The sequence below is a fragment of the Neodiprion fabricii genome, chromosome 4 (assembly GCF_021155785.1).
Source record: "Neodiprion fabricii isolate iyNeoFabr1 chromosome 4, iyNeoFabr1.1, whole genome shotgun sequence".
NCBI classification, from domain to species: Eukaryota; Metazoa; Arthropoda; class Insecta; order Hymenoptera; family Diprionidae; genus Neodiprion; species Neodiprion fabricii.
This window is the reverse complement of record NC_060242.1, coordinates 1,136,909-1,159,676: the sequence shown is the minus strand read 5'-3', so window position 1 is coordinate 1,159,676 and position 22,768 is coordinate 1,136,909. Positions and strand designations below refer to the sequence as shown.

Below are 22,768 nucleotides of genomic sequence, written 5' to 3'. Positions count from 1 at the left end.
TGCGAAATTATTAACAGCAATTTGTACCGTAGGTAAATATATATATGTGTATGTATACGTGTATACACCGATGGAGTTTGAAGAGTCGAGAGAGAAAACGGTGGTTCAATTCCGATGACGGATTTTTTTTTTTTTTTTTTTCTTTCTTTTTGCTCCAGGTGTTCTTTTCTTTACGGTTAGACGGCGAACCGTGCGCATGCTATAAGCGGTCGGTCTCTACGTCGACTTCCGCTTCCGGGATAGAGACGAAAACAAGAAACAAAAAAATAAAAAAGTACAAAAACAAAAACAAAAACAAAAAAAAAAAAAAAAAAAAAACGACACGTTTGTAGCGAACTTAATTTTGTGCCTGAAAAAGACTTAAAAAATGTCGACCCGATGAAGCCGTCAATAAATTTACCGCTGTTCGAAAATATGAAATAATTCACTTCTTCGTGCTTTTCTGTTTTTTAACATTTAGGGGGCGGGCATTTTTTACTTGAAACTCGATATTTCTTTTTTTTTTTTTAGAGATATTATTTATGTATGTAAATAGTCAAAACGTCCGGTGGAGTTTCCGAGTTATTTTCTGACTACTGAAAAAAGCAGGCCGGGCGGCACTCTGAAGGTTAAAACAGTTCAAAGTTCCATACCGCTGTTGTATCATATACGATGAGGTTAATTAAAAAAGATTCTAAGCGCCATTTTTTATTCATTTATTTTCTTCAAAAAGTACGTACGCGCCGAGGCCAAAGTCTTCCGAAGCATAAAATTTGTTCGAAATAACAACGTCGACAACAAATGGCACGTACAGCCTCATTCCATTTTTCTCCTCGTATTTTATCAACTTTATTCGATTTCCGAGAGAAACGAGATTGCTCTACGGTTTATCAAAAAAAAACCGTCAATCCGTGTCCGTATTGGAATTAAAGAAAGGCATAATGTTGCCGATCTATTCAAATTCACCGCTTCGGGTGCTTCTGAATAATTCATACTTTGATCGAAACCGCGCCGACTGCGCTTGCCTGCTTGCCTGTTTGTCGTGCGGAAACTCATTCGTTCTGCCTCGAGCAAATTTGGTGCGCAAATTACACCGCCTGGTTTATACATAATATATTTACCGGTGAAAATCCGCACGGAGTTTGTGTGTTTAAACGGCTTTTACGGTATCTAACCCACTCCAAGCTGCCCCGATGCGTAAAATCGGCGAAGAAATTGTTGCAAACGCTCGACGAAGGAAATTAAACTTATGTACGGCGGATTCCATGCGAACCCTACCAACGTCAGATCCTCGCAGTTTCTGATTTTGTTTAAAAAAAAGAAATTCCGCACTTTTACCAACTCGGAAAAAGTAGCTTGAATTTTTCAAGATTTTTTATACAATTTGAAAGCCGCCGGTGTTGTAGCAACTGAATTTATTAACTAATCGTAAGTTTATTCGCGAACATAATTTTCATAGCTTTCTTTTTTTTTTTTTTTTTCACGCATATATTATGTATAACGTACACGCAAATTCATTTGTTAATTAACCTGTATATAAAATAACGTCTTTTCACCTCGTATCTCTAATATCTTTGCGATTCAATTTTTGTTCCGGTATGAATTGATAATGTATGAATAAATATGCGGAGGGAGGCTTAATTGCGAATTTGCGATTCGATTGAAACGGGCGAAAAGTCGAAAAGTAAAATGTAATCCGTTTTTCCGTTCACGTTCGCTCAATACACAGGGTGTCCACTTTTTCACGGTCATTCGATCGTTCGAAACACGTCCTTCTTGTTTATCGTCTTATTCTTCATTCCTCTTGTTATTGACCACTGACGTAAAAAGCAAAGATTAACTCTTACGACAATATAACGTAATGCTTGATAAAGATGCGCAATCCCTGAACGCCGTTTCAGCAATTTTTAGTTGGATGAGGCTGCGGCCTGTGCCTTTCAGCCATGAGAAGAGAATATAACGTTGAAGGTATACTCACGCACCTATTTTGTACGTGCAATGTAAACTTTAATCCTTCGCGAAGGACGCGCGGAATATAAACGGTACAAGAGAAGAGGAGTTTAATCTACGTATAAGCGCGAAACGAAACTGGCAAAGTTTGTACAATTCTCACAATCAGTCACAGTCCGAATGCCACGATAATTAGTCGTGGGTGTAAGACTTGAAGGCGCTTGCGATACACGCATGAATACAAAAAATTACGCGTTTCTTTATTTTTTTTTTTTTTTTTTTTTAAAGCGAGAATCGGAGATACGACAAAATAAATCGACATCAATTTTTTACCGTGACAAGTTTTTGCGCATTTTGTTGTAATACATGCAACGTGGGTATGTAATGAGATACCGGTCATCTGAAATTCAACGTATAAAAAGTATGTACAAAAAGAAGAGGAAAAAAAGATGTCGGATAAAATTGCACATGTGTTTGTTATTATAATTATGTTTGTATTATAAGACACGTGTTCATAGTCCGCGAGAAAAAGTGCCAATTGGTTTATTTTTCAAATCATCCGGGCTGCTGTGCGCGATTATTGAAATTTCGGCATATGCAAATGTCCGTACGTATATGCGATAATTGATGGTCTCGTATAATGTAGCATGCGAGATAAAGATGGACAATAAATTTTTAAATGATCAATAATGTTATAAATTTTAACGTTGTGATAATCCCGTTTTGCAACACTTCTGTAGTTGTATTTATATCACTCTTCGATCGAAACTGTACAACATTATGCTTATCGGTATTTATTCAAGTTGCATTTTACACCTTTAACATCAGCCTTTCTTTTCTCCTCCATAACATTTTCCTTGCATCACTGTCTTATTATCTTCCCTACCTACTTCCGGCAGTTACGCGTATTATTATGCATCAACAATTCCGCGATACAATTTGTATATATTGAATTACATGGTAATATTATAATAATACTCCACGTCTATCTTATCACGACAATTAGCCGCGGCGTTACGCCACCTTATCGCATATCCTCTCGCTTCTGATTTGACTTCGTGTAAACATTCAAGCTATTTATCGCGCGTAACTTACAAGGCTGCAACAAATCTCGTAGAGTTGAAAAAATTGCGAGTTGATAATGTACTCGTACATATACATAACGTATGAATACTTGCACAATGATCAATGAATTCATATTTACGGGTAACGAATAATTAACCAGTCGTACGAAGCTGAAGTCTGTAGGGTAGAATATTTAGTTTATCAAAATGAAAGACTGAATAAAGAATAATTGGCAATCTATTTTTGGAGCACCTAAGGATAACGATCCGGAAGAATCGTTTTTACGTTAACGATGATGCAGATTTTTCACAAGCACCTTCTCCGGACTGCGGTGGAATAACAAGGCAAAAGCCCACGCGTTGCGGTGCCGATGCTTCCGATCCGTGGAACGTTAGCCTACTACATACATCAATTTACCCATAGAGTGTAGGTTATAGGTATAATAGGACGCGAGTCGGAGAGCAAGTTTTACCGTTTCACTCATCTTATGGGCGGGGAGAATGAGAACAGCGAGAATATTAAGAATATTAAGAATATTAAGAATTATAAGAACAATGAGAAGAAGAAAGAGAGCTAAAAGCATCGTGTAACGCTAAAGGCGGCAGTGTATTCACGACTGACGATGAGGGACGAGTGGTGGGTGGACCAAGAGTTACAGGACCGAGTACAGCGAGAAGGATAGAAAGGGAGAAAGAGAGCATCGGTACGATATATACGTAGGTATACCATGCAGATCTCATTACCATACCGACAATGGTTTTCTCTCATCGGCTTGTGTGTGTGTCGGGAGTCAGGAAGTCACTGGATAAATCTTCTCATCTTCGAGAAGAGTTTATAAAGCCAGCCACAGCCAGTCGAGTGCAAGTGCGGATTCGTTGGGAACGCTCCGCGGGCAACTCGAATTAATCGTGCGGCCGATTTTCATTTTCGTCGTTAATTATTATATTCATTGTTATACGCAATATGGCATTTAGGTAGTTTACTGCTGTACTTTACTATTGAATTACGCGATAATTAAAGACGGACAGTGACGATTCACCGAAGAGGATCGTTCGTTACCGATTTTATCGTCCTTGTCGTTTATAATCCTTTCTCAGCCATTTGTCGCGAGAGATATTTTTAAACTTACGAACACGGAAGGCAGTCGAAAGTTTCGTCAAAGTTTCATTTATTCACTTTACGTTTAGCGAGGGAAAAAGTTTCGGAATCTATGAGATTCGGAATTTTAACCCCGTCGCAAGCGAAAGAATTACAGTAAAATTGAGATTGGTATATGCGATGTGAAATTATTCCACCTTGCTTCGAGTAAAATCGTTCACGACGATCTGGCTAATCCGAGATGCAGACCTGTGCAGATCCAGATAGGTATCTACCCACATCCTAACCTAACCTGGCCTGACCTGACCTATAGTATCTGGCCGCCTAGCCTCGACTTGAATGAACGAACTTTCTACCTTGTGATAAAGAGCACGGTAGTGTAATTTATTATACCTATAGCGTTGCCTCACTCACTGACTCGGTTTTACACCTAACCCTGTCGTTGTTAAACTTGTATCGTACACACTTGGCGTATACGAGTGCAATCGCTCGACCATCTTTAAGCCTGAGTATGCATGTAGAACGGCAGCGGTAAGAAAGTGTCTCCCTCCTCCTGTACGTTTTATCGTCTTATCGGTAATTGTACACCCGGAAGATGCTGCGGGCGGATCTTTTTTTGTAGCGTTACGTATCGATTCGGTGCAAATATAACAGAGGCGTAATTTATGGTTTATTCGTTTTTCCAATCATATTTGTTTTTACGTCACGATCGTTTGAGAATGTAACGTAAATACGGGAATGAGAAGAATAAGTACGATTGTTAAGATAATTTTAACGCGGACTGATTGAACGACTTTGATATTACGTGTACGAACAGCGAGCCGATTAGAGGCACCGCGTGTTTTTCATCTATCGTGCGTAACGCGAGAAATTAGAAAAAAAAATAAAAAAATTTCAAGACAGTTTTACGCGTGTATGTAATACACATTTACTATTGTAATTGACGGTGAGACGAAATTCTCGTTTATAAATCTGACGACGCCGCGGCGTTTTAGTTTTAACGAACTAACTCTGCGTCAAGATTGTAGGTATGGGTATACAATCTATATAACTTTACGTGTGTAAATACACGCGTACGTCCGAAACGTTTTGTCAAAAATTTGCCGTCTTTTTCTTCTTTTTTCATCCTTCTTTTCACTACTTTTATATCAATCGCCGAATAAACAAATGAAGCGATGAATATAAGAGAAGAAGAAGTAGATTTTGTTTGAAAAAAAAAGAAAGAAAGAAAGAAATATAAAACAGTTAATTTGAAGAATGATTCACCATTGCTTTCAAATATTCTTTACGATGAAAGACTAAAAGTATGCTTCAAAAGATTCGTTTTTTTTTTTTTTTGCTTTTATTTTATTTTATTATTTTTTCTCATTGTTCACTTTCACGTCCCCGTTTCTATTGTTATTACATTCAAGTCGCCGATTGCAACAATTCGATAGAAAAAACAACAGTTGCGAAACGGTATTAAAAGGAAAAAGAAAAAGCAATTAGAATCATTGCCAGTAGTCACGTTTACTCACTTGTGCGAAGAAGCGAAGCAAACGCAAAGAGATATGGAAAATGAAATACAAACGTTTTTTTCTCATAATAATATCGCGTCTCGTCCCGTCAATGTTAGGCATACGTCGATCGGCTGATTTCACATTTCCATTAACAACGATAAATCATTTCATCACAGCTTACAGAGATAAAAGAAATCGATCGATTTTTTTTTTTTTTTTTTGCGAATAAACACGTATCGTTCAGGCAATTATTTTTCCAGTGCAAAGGATAAATCGGCGGTAAACTTTGCCGAATTTCCGTTATTCTCAGATCTATCCGGGTTTCACGGTGAAAAGAAGAATAATTGAAAAATTAAGAATAACGTTCAAACACCAGCTAGTGTATCACCGACGTGTTATCGCATCGTCTTCGCGCTACGGACAGATCAATTTGTTCGCCGATGAATGAAAGACGTACGTGTAACACGTACGCACGTAACGCGTATCGTATCGCCTACCGAATGGTGGTGGTTTTTTTTTTATTTTTTCTTTTTCTTTTTTTTCATTTTCTTTCCCAAAGACGTGCGTTCGTACGTGTTATATTTTGCTTGGGCAGACTTGAATCATCGACTGTTTCTTTTCCATATATCAGACGAAAAGAAGAAGTGCCGCTGTAACGAGTAGCGGCAACACCACCACCGGCGAAACTCTAGCTGGCTTATGTCAAAGTCGATTAGTTTACGCCTTTATTTCTCTCGTGTGTTCAGAAGCGTGCGATTGAACGTCGTTGTGTAAAATTAGATCAACCTTCGAATAATCGAGAAAGAGCGAGAGGGAAAGAGCGCGAACTCTTTGATCGAGTATTTTATTCGGCTATCCTTCTCTTTTAAGTACGCACATTACAGACTGACAACGATCAGCAAACTCCGAGTCTTTTTATACTCTATCAAAGGTATGAAAAATCTCTCGTCGTCAAACAGAGGGTAGAAAATTGGAACGGTGATAATTTAAAAAAAAAAAAAAACAACGAAAATATAATTGAAATTGAAAAACTTGTTGATTGTACGAAAATTGTTTTATTTGTTTATTTTTTTATTTTAACAGAAACCCTTTATTGCATTGTTGTATAAGTGGTCGGAAATTTGATTTCGTTACGTTGGTTTTTAATAATTTATTTAAATTTAGAAATCATTTTTAATGCTGGGAAGAATATTTGGTTTCTTGGCTAATTTCTGTTTTTCGAACATCGGTGTTTAACTTGTCCAAACGAACGAACGAATCGTACAACTTGTGTTATAATAACAACGAGAATTGACAGCTGGATATTAACAGTACGAGTGCTGACCTCGCCTTGCGCGATACCTACTCGTATAATACGTACGATAAATATCGTAAGTAAGTAAGTATACGTATGTAGGTCCGTTCGTTGCGTCAATAATTAAGAGACCGTGTGCAGATCACGCAACGCCAAATATCATCACGCACGTTTTATTATTCTAGGTGTATACATACATACATACATACATACATACACATATATATGGAGCAGTCCGTACCATTTCCAACTGGGCCTGACCCTTGACCTCTCGGATCGGGCCCGCAATTTTTCACGTAATTATTCTCACTTTGAAAGTCATTCAGTTTTTTTTTATACAGATTTTTCGGGCTCGATTTGAATTTTCGAAGAAAAAATCGAAAACCTTTCAAAGCGAGAAGAATCTTGTAAAAAATCGCGGGCCAAATCCGAGAGGTCAAGGGTCAGATCCAGGTCGAAACGGTATGAACTGCAATTTTATATGCAATTATTTTTCTCCAAATTATTTCCTCGCTGTTTTCCTTTTTTTGTGTGGATAAGATGATGGCCACTCTCATTTTATTTCTCATTCTCTTTCTCTCTTCTTCTTTATTTATCTTCGAATTTGCCAAACGCGCCTTTTAACGGTTTATCGGTTTATCCTTCGCTGCACTCGTGAATTATATTCCTGATCCTTGAGCGCCTTCTGCAGACGCGATACGTAAAAATATACATCAAAGGCGTTGTTTTAACGCGAAGAACTGTAGCGAAGGTTTGCGCGAAAATTTCATCAATGATTCTCTGTTTCTCGCATTCTCGTTTCTTTCATTACACGTAGTACGCATGCGTTAAGGTGTTTCAGAAAAATTTAATTCACCATTTTCCATCGTGGCAACCTTTGAAAAGTTTGTTTGGATTAAGAGAATGATTCTGTGATAAGATGAGCGTTCTACGTTATATGGAAGATCGCGATCATTTGATTTTGCACTTTTATTCGCATTTTTTTGAATTAGTCAAGAAACACGTTGTAGCACTTTAATTATTATTTCTTTCCTGACATTTGTACGCGATCGAAAAATCGCGATCCATAACGCAACGACAAATCAGCCGGAAATCTTATTATCCTAAATCAAAAGTTCACACTGAATTATAACTATTTTATGAGATTGAACAGATGATTAAAAAGTCGTCAGATCCACTTATCATATTACAAGTGGTGGGTCTTGTTTGTGCTGTAAATTGATATTACGATCGACGCAGGCAACGGAGAAAAAAATTCATTCGCGATACTTCGTAAATTTAAAAAATTATATAAAAATAAGAATTCAACCGAGCGCCATTTTTCATATAACGTAGTACGCTCATCTTTTCACAGAATCTTTTTTTTATCGCGACCAACATTTTTCGGGGGCGTCACGGTGTAAAATCGCTGATTTTTCATTCCCGAAACACCCCAACATATTTGTCACAAGTATACTTTGCTCTTCTTTTCTTTGTTAAAATTATTTACAAAAAGCGGGTTAAATTTTTAGCCAATCTCTGCGTACGTAAGTAATTTACCGCAGCGATGTTTTACGCCTTGGGCATCACGTGGCTCTTCACCGATTTACCGATTTACCGTTTTACCGATTTACCGACCGACCGACTGACTCATCGGAATCGCGTTACGTAGCCGAGAGTGTGCAACGACGCAACGACGATGTCGAGCCGCCTCGCTCTCAATGATTACACGATTTAGAACAATAAAATTGTGCAGATTCGCCTGGAAAATTGACCAAGGCGGAGGTCACGATTTATCCACGCGAGCCGGAAGTTGTGCGTTGAGCTTAACCCTCGGTAAGCTGACAAGGTCCGTGTAAAACTAAGAGCTTTCGCATTCGGTATTACGGAGAGAAAGAGAAACGATCGTAGAATGAAATCGTCGTAATTAAATAACGATCACTGTAAAATCTCGCATATTAATAACGATGAGTTACGGTTTTAATTTTAGTCTCGTACACTCGTCGAGATTAGGATGAGAGAGGGAGAGAGAATTTGTAAAGAAGTCGAAGGAGGAATATCGCTAGGCGCGAGAAGCGAGAGGAAAAATAAGGAGGCGGCTGATCTCTCTTCTCTCGCTCGCTTCTATAGAATTTACGTCAGCGTCCAAAATTAGTCCGTACTAGTCATTGTCCGCAGGTATAGACGTAAGGCGGCTGCGGTGTCGGGTTTAGGTAATTTCGTAATAAGATACTAATTAGAAATGATCGGAAGTTGCGGCCGGCGAGTTACGGTCTGTAATGCATACGTACGTGTATACGAACCGCGTATAACTGTAACCGAATAACCCAAATAAACTCCCGAGTCTGGGACGTTATACTCGATTCTTTATCCTTCGGCAATTCGTTTCGTTGACACGTGAAGATGTGTGCGTACGACGTAGGTTTTTACGTAGCTACGCGTCTCTCGGATAACAATACGAATACATGTTCAAATATTGTACCGAATTTCAACCTCGAAACGAATCTCATCTATAAACTCGATTTTTACCTCGACGATGAAACGAAAACCGTGTATTCGGATGTTTTATGTAATGGGATCAGATTTCTGGCTTTGTATTGTATTGAAAAGTTTCGCCAGAAGAAAAAATTTGAATTTGGCACTTTCGCAACTTTTCATATTCGGAACTTCAACCCCGTCCCGAATCGTTTGGTTTCGTTTCACAAAACTTGGGAGCTTTCGACGAGCTTCCGATGATCATCTGGTGCGGAGTGCTTGCAGTTCCTTGCCGATATGTCCGTAGTGGTTTATCTCTTGAAAATATATACCGTGCACGTAACGCTCGTCTTCCGCCAACAGATATAGAAAGACGGACGGATCGTTAGACGCTGTGACGTAGGATCGTTTATGCGCTGCCAATCCGTGACGTATGTATGTACACACATGCGTACGAACACCTCGTGATCATTTTCTCTTTTTAACTCGGTACAGAGGTTGGTTGTTCGAAGAATTTCGTTAATCTTTTTCCTCTTTCATCACCTTTCGGGACATTTTTGCTCACGGTGCAACAACGGATGGCGTTAGTGAAAGATTTCACGAATCAAATCGTTCCATTCAGGGGTGTTGGGTTCGATTTAATTCTTGCCAAATTATTCGCACAGCTTACACTTAGTCTTATTCGTCTTCTTACACTACGGATAATGTAATCTTGACAACCGCACGAGGCAATCGATTTGTATTAAAAATTTGTTCCGCATGTGTAATATAGCGTAGAACAAGACAAGGTTTCGAATCGTCGTTGAAAATTCTCCTACTCGTTTCTTCGCAATCTTGTCTTCCACGCCCAGATTGTTCGCGTCATCGATCGTTTTTGGGATTGCGTGATTCGTGTAAGCGTGCATACGTAGAAAGTGCGAAGAAGCACGCGTTTAGTTTGGACCGTGTGTGCTTGATGCTCGTCTAACAGCCGGCAGGCAGTCAAGCACGTGTATCGTCAGGCACCCCAAAGTCTGAACCCTTAAAGCTCTCTGACTTTTCGAGGCCGGAAAATCGATCGGTCCGTTTCTTTTTCTCGGTTTCGCAAAGTTCTTGAACGTTTGAGTGACACGTTGTTGCGATGTGTAAACTTTTGTGACATGGTTTTTGGGGTTCGCCGATTACGAATCTGAAATCAGATTTGGAAAATTCAAGATGGTGGATTCAATATTGTCGACGGAAATTTCAAATTTCATCGAGTTCGGTTGTAAAATTCTGTGCAGAGGTTTTCGGGGTCGCTGATATTGGATTCGCTATTTTGAATTTTTTGAATCCGATTTCAGATTCGTGATCGGCTACCCCGAAAAACCCCTGCACAGAGTTCTTTTTTTTTTCGTATTCGATCGAATAATCAGCGACGCGAAAAACTTATAATTTACGTAAAACACGCGTATGCGAGGAGGAGTAACCTTTTCGGAAATGAATCATTCTTTCAATTTTCACGATTTTTTTCAATCAATTTGTTTCCAACGATAATAAATTACATTATATCGCAACAATTACTCTCGAATAGTTCTCTAAATATACAAAAAATGGATATAAAATAGGTGGTAAGAATACTCCAACCATCACGACTCAAAGGGTTGTCCTGAAATAAAGTCAATCCGGTAGTGAACAGTCTTATAAATCGGTCTCGTTTCCCTCGTATATCTATCGATCTATCCGTCCATCCGTTCATCTATCTTCGTTTCCGAATAGTCAAACCACGCGCGTGTTTCGAAAGGTCAAAAGATTGTACATTTATACTATGTATATATATATATATATATACTCGGTCGCTATGGAATATGTATATATTCTCGTGAAACAGGGATCGTGGAATATCAGGTGAACGGTCAACTCGGAGTAACTTGGTTATAATGGTTAACGCGTCCAAACATGCGTATATAGAATAAATTATAACAAAATTGCATCAGCTGAGGGTGAAATTTCAAACGGCAATTCAAAAATCACCGAAACTATTCGTCGACTGGGCGAGAATTCAATCGGGTAAATGGGTATACGGTTTACATTTAAGAATTCGTCAAAAGTTATTCTTTATACGTACCTTATTGTATACAGTGAGAAAATAGTTTATTTATTATTAACAAACGTATTATTTGTGTGTAACGAAATAAATGTTTCTTTATGATCGTCAAATTTTTCGTCGAGCCAAAGTATGATTTGTTAACCGTTGGCAAATCTCCATCGATCATTGTTTGACTCGGTTAAAATTCTATAACAATGAAAACAAAGTTATGCGCGGCGATGTTCTGAAAATAATCGATATTCGAAATTAAAAATCTACCATACGAATCGATGCTGTTAAAAAAAAAAAAGGTAAAAAAAATTGACAATCGTCGAATCGACACGAAAATATAAGTTTTACATATATTTGCAAGAAAAAGTTTCTGTTTATTCTGTTAGCTCGTTAAAAAAAATTTTTTTGTTTTTGAGAACAATTGAAATGAAAGCGTGAACGAGTATCGTTATGACTTTATTTAAACGAATTTTTTTTGTCTACAATCTTGATATTTTTATTTTTTATTAAGGATATTCTCGAGATATATCGGAAAAAGTAAATAATTGTCAAGTACGTATGAAATAGAGATAAAAATTTTCCGACAAATCGATTCCTGTTGTTTTTTTTTTTTTCTTCTAATAATTATTCCCACATTGCTGGAACGACGCTAATTTTGAAAGTAGAAGGAAGAAAAAAAAAAAAAAAACCAACTCAATTTCTGCACACATTTCCCAAGAGACATTTCAAAATCGTTGAACAATTACAATTTCTTTACTCAAATAAAGACATTTTTTGGGGGGTGAATGTTTTCATTTTAAAGAAAGAGAAAAAGAAGAAAAAAAAAAATATGCACACACATACGCGGTATATACTTTTCAACGAGAACGAGAATATTTTTCAGTTTAACGGTTATAATCCAATTCATCGACGAATATATGAAAAATATGAAGATTATAGTTAGGAGGTGGAATCACAGGACACCGTAATCCTCGCAGATAACCCGAATCCTGCCGCGTATCGACTTACTCAACGGCATTTGACACCTTCTGGATGAAGGAAAGAAAGAAAAAAACAAAAAAAGAAATAGAAAAAGAAAAAGCGATGAAGAAGCGAGGGTGGGGAAGGGATTGGAGTAGGAGTGGGGGGGGGGGGGATGTGGGGGGGGGGGGGGGGGGATGTGGGTGGGTGCCGGCCGAGGAATCGACGACACACCGACTCCGGCCAGTGCCGCTTCGTCTGTCGGACCGACTCGGCGATTCTCCTCGTCGGTTTTGCGATACGTTACGTAAACGCGAATTCGAATTTTTTCACTTATCGCCGATGATTATGCCTGTGCGGTACCGTGATACGAAGTTGTTGTAACAATTGGTGCAGGTACGAAGTGAAAAGGTGCGACGATTGTGGATGAATAATTTAAAATAATAAAAATTGAACGATTTTAATGAATTTATTTATGATAATAACAATAATAACAGTGAAATAAAATTGGGCATCGAAGACGCTGGGGGTTGAATACGAAGAAAAATCAATAAACTTCTTTATCATTTTTTTTTTTTTCTTTTATTCGGACAAATATTTAACCAGTTACTGGTACGTATTAATGTTGCAAGAAACATTCGCACAGGGTTGAAATCCGTAGATTCAGATTATAATGTATATATACATGTGTATACTCAATTATAAACTCGCGCAATTATTATTTAATTGGGTTTAATACAACTTATACACTCATGTATGTAAATCCTTCCGAGTTTGGATTTTATTTTAATTAGCGGTGTTATTGTTGCAAGGTACGGTTTTATTGTGAAAATTTCACTCTTAGACATTTTGTATATATAACAGAGGTGGAGTGCAGATTTCAGTGCGTCCAAGTTTTTGTGGTTTTCTGTAAAAGGACAGATATATTTCTAGTTTGTCGAGGCGTGATTTGTGCCGGTTCGTTGGTTGGTTGGTTCATCCCGGCATCCGCACCTGCAAAATCTAATACGTACAACGCACGTCGTGGTAAATCATTAAATATTATTTATATATACAGTTGTGTGAGAATTTTTGGCAGCGACACTGATTTGTGTCGTCCGGCGAAGTGTCCTGAGGTATAAAATAACATACCGATGTTACACGCGAGTCACGAATCTCGATATTTTAAACAATTGTACACGCATATACCGGATTTTTCATCTAAATCCTAGAATTTACCGCGTGTGAAGGAAAAATTTGATACTCATCGACATTGTCGCTGGATTATTTAAATATTCATCTATCCGCGCAGACCTTCAAGCTTGAACACGTGATTGCTTCGAGAGGTAAATAATTTGTGAAATATTTATTCATATGTTTTTGGATTCGAGTAAATTGTTTGATTTTTTTTTTCTTTTCCCCCCTACTTTGGATAATTCACTCAAATTCAAGTCTCCCTGTAAGATTATCCTCACGTTGCAAAAACCCACGCATGAATTATTTGAGTGTGTGCGTACTTGAAGAGCGTGTCCGCTCATCGCTTTATCTGCAGATCGTGAAACGCGGTCGAATACGATTAATGTTCACTCACCTTCCCGTTAGGTTCTACCCGTTTCTCGCTCTCGTGACTCGCTTTACGTTTTTTTTTTTTTTTTTTTTTTCCCATGTTACGTATGTGTATTTCATTTACCAGTCTTTACTATCTACAATTTTTACGAACAATTTCCGAGGCACATAATAAACTCTGTAACAGCTTCATTGCGGATTGTTTAAACCTTTGAGTCGTAGTGGTATAAAAATTCTTACCACATATTTTTTAGAGAACTCTGAAAGCATATTTCTTGGTGGTTTTTTGCTACACCTGACAGTATACTGATAGATTTTCAATACCCGAGAGTAATTGTTGCGATATGATGTAAGTTATTATTGTGGGAAACAAATTGATTGATAAAAAACGTGAAAATTGACTTTAATTGCATAAATTATGAATTTTCCGGATCGCTGATTACGAATCTGAAATTAGATTCTTAATATTCAGCACGGCGAATCCAATCAGCGACCCCGAAAACTCCTGAATTGGGTTTTTTGGCCATATTCGATCCACCATCTTGAACTTTTCTAATATGCTTCGAGATTCGTAATCACAGGGCTCAAAAACAACAGAATACTACGGCATAAGAATTGACTCGGTACAATAACGTGTGATTGAAACGGTTAAAACGTTTGTACGGTATTTGAAAATAAAATGAAGAATTTGCAAATTATTACATACATCTAGCACTGATTGTACGAGGTTATTCTTATCATTCGGAGAGATTAAAACCCGTCCGAAGCTCACAGCCGAACTTGTTTTTTGGTCATTAGCCGTGCGATATCTGGTATTTTACACGTAAAGATTAATTTCCGGTAGAGACTGTACCTACCGGCTTCTACGTTACACACAATAAGATAATACGTCAATAGCTGAATCGTACTTTTGACGTAATCGATCCGGGCAAAAAAAGAAAAAAAAAAAACGAAGAAAAACAAAAAAACCAGAATGGGAACAAAAAGCATCGGAGAGAATGTGCACAGAATGACTCTGATCGTGAATGAATGGGAAGGAAACCTTACGTAACGACAACTTGGAGTTCGCCTCGTGGTGAAACACGTTGTCGTTCGGTTTGAAGAATTTTTTTTTATACGTATATCGTATATACATGCAATACAAGTTGGATAATTTTCGCGATTCGATCGTTGATCCGCAATTCCGCCGTTTCGACAAATCGCCGCTTGTCAGATATTATAACCATAGTACGTATATCATGCACACGTGTATTACACTGTGCAACTGACGTTTGAAATTTATGCTTAGGATTTGTTTTTTAGGTTTATTTATAAATCTACATAGGTATACGCGATTTGCATAAACGGCGATAATGTCTCATTATCCTTTTTCTTGATCTTGTTACAAATTAACGAAAGAAAAAAAAATTATCCCACTCGTCGGCGTAATTAATATAATTGATGCGTTACAACTTTCGATGAAGTTTATTCTATCTTGTAGTCTTTTTTTTTTCTCTTTACTACCTTCTTCTTCTTTTTCACGAAAGATCATTTTTACATCCGATACGTTACTTATGTATCCGTTCGAGTTTTATTTCATACTATCTGCCCCGAAGCTTAGATCACAGGCGTTCGATTTTATTTTTGTTTTTACGATCGATCGTTTCGTACAGCTTGCCGATATTGATCGTTGCGCCGATCAACCTGGAGCAACGCCGTCAAAATGTTCAATTCTCCATTTTCTCCTCTTCTCTTCATCCGCAATCAAAATAATATTGTAACGGCGATATGGAACTCGCGAAAATCGGCGACGAAAGGAGAAAAAATAATTATTTTACGCTGAAAGAAGAACAAACAATAAATAAATAAAAACCAATCCTTGTGTAAAAATTACAAAAACATATCGGCGGAAAATTTGCTGCCATTCGCGGATGACGAGGATGAACGAATTCAGGTCATTTTGTTCGCGACCGTCAAGGACGCAGACCTCGAATATATCATCCGTAATGTTGATATAATACAGCCTATCCGAAGCTCGGAAGTAATGTAAGATTTCCCCCATTGTTATCCACATATATATATTATATGTTATACATAAGATATATGTATATTTCTTTTTTTTTTTTTTTGCTACTCATTTTTTCAAATTCTTTCCTTTTTTTTTTATCTTTTCGATAGATTCGCATGATGATGAAAAAACTTGATGAAATGTAGTAGTCAATTAGTCGTAGGGTAGGTAGGAATAATACCCGAGACAAGAATTCCTCAGTTTTTTTTTTTTTTTTTCTCTCATTTTTAATCTCGTTACTTCCGCACCTGCCAATGCTGCCGATGATTCTGCTGCTGTAGGGATATACACGCGTATAAGCTAGAAATTATTATCGCGCCGACGAGTTGTGCGTCGATTAATTACAACGTCAACCCCGCTCTCATACCGCACGATTAATGAGAAATGCCTCAATGAAATTGAATTTTATAAGAAATTTAAGCATTTAATATGCAATAATTTTTTTTTTTTCATAATGAATACACCCATGTTATGAATGAACTTTTATGAAATTGAGTACGCGTTATACAACAACAAATTTATACGGTATGTGTTCAGATATTATGCACGTGGTTCAAGAGCACGTAATATATATTTAACTGTGCATATATACGTATAATATATCGTAACAGTCGTTGTATTCTATTATCGATCACCACGCGTATGTGCATACTACATATACACGGTATGTACACATAGTACATATGTAAACCTGTATGACATGCACGTATCATCCAACAGCTCATGGTGCGTGACCTGGTTCACTTCTTCTAGGCTTTCAATTTATTCCCTTCCGCTTTATTCGCCTCCGATCCACGCTGCATGCGTAATATATACAAATTATCTGAAGTGCAGACGCGTGTACATCAAAAGTTGGATATCATCTGTTTACACATACGTATAATATGCATGTAATACCTGATGCACGTATGCTTTCTGCAGTTTTAATTTCGATCACTTTTATGATTTTTTTTTTTATTCTTAGTTTCGCTTGTGTACGACAAAATGTTTGATATGAAACAATTACTTTTACGTTAGACAAAAATATTTAAAATAAGAATAAAAAAACAAATTGCTTTCTGTTTACTATTCCGACGTGTGTATTTAAATGCAATCATAGCAAGAACAATAACGACGATAATGATGATGACGACGATGATTATAGGTTTAGGCGGGCATTGTTTCATCACTTGAGAAACAATGGCAACGATATGCGCACGATAAGATTGGTGAAAATTTTTGAACTTTGCTGCTGCAAATAGCGTTTCCCCCTTTTTGTGTACACGTATACATGTGTACACTGGTGTACGTATTGCGCGCGTGTGTGTGCGATATATAAAAAAAACTATATAAACTGCACCGAGAATGAGAGAGAGAGAGAGAGAGAAGAATTGTGAAAGTTTTCAGTGCCAGGTTGTTAAGGTCCAGGGGATAAATATAACGCGTTTCGAAGAGACAAAAGGAGGCGTGGAAAGTTGAGTTGAAAGAAAAAGAACACGATACAGATATGTATAAAAATTAATCGTTATAGCAATTACGCTTGTATCTGTGCAACGTATTATACCTATATTATATGCTTCGACTAGGCGTTAATTTTTTTTTACATTTTATCTATTTTTCTTCGACGATCGTTCGGACGTGAAAATCGAATGTGCGAGATTAAAAATGAAGGGAAAAATGAAATTGAGTCGTGTGGAAATGAAAAGAGATAGGGTGCGTGAAAAAAAGGGGGGGGGGGGGGGGGCGAAAATACGATGTAGAAGCGAACGCAGAGGGACGTGGCAAATGTTTTACGCAAGAGCGGTGTTCCGGTAGAAATGCCGGTTAAAACTACGAGTGGGGAGGAAGCAGATGTCACGCTTCGCAGAGCATTTCTGCTGCTGTTGCAGGTGCCGGGCATCCATCGCTCGTACCTACGTACCTGTACATACATCGCGTACGGCAAGGTTCGTTTGTCATTATACATATGTCCGTACGTATACAGATGTACGGGGCATTCCACGTCGACGGAGTAAACGGTCGACCGTGACATTTTCTTTTTTATTTCATCAGGGATTTTTCCTTTACGCTGGTTACTAACCCTGAAAATAATATCAATATTTTCTTCGATCGTCAGTGTTTACCCTGTGAATTTTTACACTCATCTCGGAAATATCCAGAATTGATTTTTGTGAGACGAGGAGAAAAAGAAACCTTTGGCTTTCGAGACAAAACATTTTAAAACATCTTTGGGTAAAGGCGAGTGATTGAACAAAGTACAACATTTTTTTGGAACCTTTTCAAGGTTCGGAAATTACGTAGGAAAAATCCTTGGTGATATTAAAAAATGTCAGGGTGAAGCGTTTGCTGAGTTGGCGTGGAATGCCCCGTATGTACACGTACACAGGCACTCGTGAATTTCCAGAGCTTGCGCAATTCCGTCAATTCTGCACGTTGATGTATTAGAAATACGTATAAGGTATTATAACGTACGTTAAAAACCCGTGTAGGAATTTTACATGTAGGAATTTTACATACATGTAGGAATTTTCTGAACGATGCACCGATGAACCGTAATAAAGTAATTGGCATATCTAATCATATTTTGGATAAGCAACTCTTGAAGACATTATAAAAATCAACGTGTATTTTTTTGTTTTGTCCCTCTCAACGCTTCGTTACGTGGTTAAAAATTTATTTCACGAACTTTGAACTTTGAATTGTTGCCATTGTGAAACAGGTATACACGCAGATATTGAAAAATCGAAATGTAATCGTAGTATAATAATGTCTCGGCACAAAATGAGCAGTACAAATAATGAGACCAAATAGAAAATGGAAATAATATATATTTATTTGGAATCAATGGGTATTACGACGAAGGAAATTGATCCATTGTTCATGTGTAATGAAATGTAATTTATCAATTCGTGCGTTGAATTATAACAATCATCTACGTGCACGGTCTGCCGATAATATCTCGATGACGACGCGATATTTTTATTGTTTTTCTTTCATTTCGTGTGTGTGTGCGTGTATCCTTTGGAGGATTTAAATCGTGCACGCCTTCAGGTTCCCGAGGTCGCCAGGTTTTCGACGGTTCCCTCGAGCGACACGGAATCCGGTCGTTCGTTCGCCGGCTTGCGGACTTCCGGGACAATAAATCGAGCCGGTCTGCCCGCCATGCCGTGCCGAGCCAACGCACGGATTCTGCAGGGCTGCAATGCAAACCGAATTGTCGTCACGAGGCTTTACGCTCCGCTTTTTCGATTTTTTAATAAGAACTGAGAGAAAAAATAACGCTTCTTTGGTTTTTTTAAAAACTTTTTTTTCTCCAAACAAATCAACGTCAAGATTAACAATCTTGCAAATCTTGGATTTCAGAGCTTTAAGCCGTCCATTCGATACTTCGTAGTTTCCTAAAAAAAACTCGAATTTCTAAACTTCAAGTTTTCGAAACTTGTCAATTTTCGTCCATCAAATTTTACCGCCCGCTTCTTACACGCGTCGTCTTTCGAAACTGATTGTGAATTACACTCGCAGCTCGTCTGTTACGCCGTATTGTTTAAACAAGGTATATGAATTAAGGGCGTTTCGTGCGCCGAATATCGAGGTCGAATTACCGTCTGCACCCTTATTCCTATCGCTACGTAATATATGTTGGTAACCAACCGTCTGTCGCCGATACGTGTAGCGCCTCGTTTACCGCTTCGGGTATACATAAAGCTGTATGTACCTATGCATATGGCTATGTTGTATGTATTCAAGTGTGAAAATAGGCGGTAGGCGTATGATCACGTGCGGCGCGTGCCGAGAATCGCGAAACACCTGCCCAAATTCTTGACTCCATCGATGTTTTATACTTGTCTACGTATGATTTGACCATTTTATATAAAAAAAAAAAAAAATAAGAGGTGAGCAGTTTTTAAACGTCGGTCTAATCAGTCGCCAAATTCACGTGCTTCGATGAATAAAACAATTTTCTTCAGTCATTTATAATTAATTAACGAACGTTTTATCGATGCATTTGTTCACTTACTCACCTAGAGGTATAAATATTTGTCAGAAAATGACTTTAATGCCGTTGATTTCGGATTTGAAAATAAATAAACCAAAATCATTGAACGTATGCATGGCTTTTGGAAAGTTTGTTGATAATCTGGGAATGTATTATACATGTATACGTATATTATACAGAGTGAATTTCTAACGACTGTACGGTTCGTTGTACGTTAAAATTTAACGCGCACGCGCACCGTTCTGATATCAACTGTTTGCCAGGGCGACCAACCGTCGCAAGTGTAAAAACATGCATCGTTTTTCCGTAACGTTGCTAATTAACTTCACACTCGTGAAATTTTGACAGTCGAAAGTTGAGCGTAGTTGCCAACCTACAACTGTCAAAATTTGTTAGGTTACATTTACGAAGGTTGGTCACCTTGGCAGACAGTTGGTATCGGAATGTGGCGCGTGCGCGTTAAGTTTCAGCAGACGACGTACCGTGCAGTCGTTAGCGATTCACTCCGTATATCTATACACACACATATGCACATTATACGTGCAACGTACGTTACACGCGCCAATTAGTCAAGTACAGAGCTACTCGCAATCAGCTCGGCGCACATGAAAAATAATTCGGTACGATTCATTCGTCACAATTAAAGTCTCGTTAAGCCGAGTGACCGCGGCCAGTCAAGGCTGTGCCTAAAGAGAGCTATAAGCCTATCCTAAATGACGAGGAAAGCCGTTTATATATACCTACCTTACGTACGTACGTACATACATACGTATATTTATGTAAACTACGGTGCGATCCGATATTAGCTTCCAGCGCTGTCAACAATATTTTATTCGCGAGTAGCTCTGACTCCGTTCTAGGGAGTTTTTACGTTGAAATAGGTCTGAATTGAAAATATTCGGGATATGGCTGCATTTTTTGTCTACAGGGATTTTTTACCCTCAGGAACTTAAATCTGAAGCCATTTTTGAGCTGCATAGCCTGTGTTTCGATAAAATAAAAAAAATTTGACGTTTTGTGCGTTTTCCTGAAAAACTGCTATCGATAAGTGAAAAATGACCTGACCCATCGCTTATTGTTTGAGCGGAAAATTCTACGTCGAATTATGTGAAGATATGTCGGAAACGGAATCTGATCAACAAATTGAGAATAAAGAAATTCTACTTATCGACGGTATCTGGGGAATTTTGACGAGATGATTTCTTCTCTCTTAATTTGTTAATCTGATTCCATTTCCGACATGTTTTGACGTAATTCGATGTAAAATTTTTCGCTCCACACGATCGTCAAGTCATTTTTAATCTATCGACAGCAGTTTTCGAGGAAAACGCAAAAAACGTCAACTTTTGCTGTTCTCTCGGAACGCCGTCTATCCAACTCAAAAATGACTTCGGATTTGAGTCTCTGACGGTCGAAATCCCCTATAAACAAAAACGAAGCCATGTTCCGAATATTTTTAATTTTTTATTTTTTTTTTATTGCCTGACAACAGACTCGGTGCAAACGATGTTCGTGTACCTGGAGGCCTACGGTAGCACCGATGTCTGTCCGATTGTAGGCTAATTGCGGTCACTTCCGTCACGTTGCGTGTCACCTATAATGCGGTATGAATAAGGAAGGTTCGGTTCGGACAAACAAGGCGCAGCCAGCTTGCTCGTATCAGTGGTAGACGTATCGCGTTTATTTATGATAATATTTTTCCAAATATATTATCATTTACGAACGGCAGTTTCCTTATACCATACGTGTAATACGTCTATGGGGCATTTAGTTACAAATCTAACGGGTTTTCGTTAACTTCATTTTCATTTGGTTGGATATTCTTCAGACTATAATAAATCAGTCCTGGAAGTCTCGAATTTTTATTACACAAGGTATGTGTACCAGTCATCGACACGCTTAGACACAGTTATTGACTCACTTATTTTACAAAATTATTAATTTACGGGAGAAATTGTGGAATTTCTCGATAACTAAAACAATTGCTAGAGATTCGAGTCAGTCACTAAATATTTATTTTTTGGTTATTTTAAAACCGACGATCGAACAGATACAACTAAAAAAGGATGAATAACTGTGGAACCGGGATTGAGTTACGGATATTCGACAATTTATAATACAAACTTTTGTCTTTTTCGAATTTTCGATCAATTGTCAGAAATTTAATTTTCTTCACCTTTATTTCTTATTTGAGAAATTTTATAATTTTAAATATTCAAAATTCAATGTTCAATCGTTTGAAACATTTTTCAAAAAATCCAGAAATTTTCTCAGTCCTTAAGAATCACATGCTGAAATTATTTGGAAAAAATATGAAATTAATTTTGAGGAAAACTTTTCATAAGTCGTGTGCTTTTTTTTAAGAAATATATTGAATTTCGTTGGAAAAGAAACAGGCATTAGAAAATATGTAATAGTTAAATACGATCCTCTAGCGGTTTACCAAAGTTTCTTCTGATCTATTCCGTAACTTTGCTTTGCCTCGAAGCTGAAACTTTCCCTCCTTGGAATAATTCTATCTCTCTCTCTTTCTTTCTGACGCTCGATCCTCGTTCGCGAATCAAATATCCGTAATATACGTGCACGTATACCTGCATTATACATAAACGTATGTTCGACAAAAATTATTATTCCCGCGGCTAAAGCGAATCGGATCTGAGAGAGTTCCAGTCGTGTCTTGAAGCTGTCGTCTCGAATACGAGAAAAACGGGGCTTGGTTTTGACCACTGATTATTTTCGTGGTTTCTATACCTCCTCAGTTCCACAGACAGACTCGGCTACTTGGGGTTTTCCGTGTAATATTACACCTTTCCAGTTACACGTTACACACAAATAAATACAC

At 37.8% G+C, this 22,768-nt stretch overlaps 1 protein-coding gene across 13 annotated transcripts in view; it reads left to right on the top strand.

The window, feature by feature from the left end:
• The window catches only part of LOC124180161 (rho GTPase-activating protein 21-A), a 97,755-nt gene that overhangs the window by 39,576 nt on the left and 35,411 nt on the right, over positions 1–22,768 (top strand). The window contains exon 1 of one of the 13 annotated variants that reach the window (XM_046565295.1): positions 13,090–13,683. The exons of the other annotated variants lie outside the window; for them this stretch is intronic. The gene's annotated coding sequence lies outside the window, so the exon portion shown is untranslated. Of the gene's footprint in view, positions 1–13,089; positions 13,684–22,768 lie in introns of those variants that run through there. 13 annotated transcript variants of the gene reach the window in all.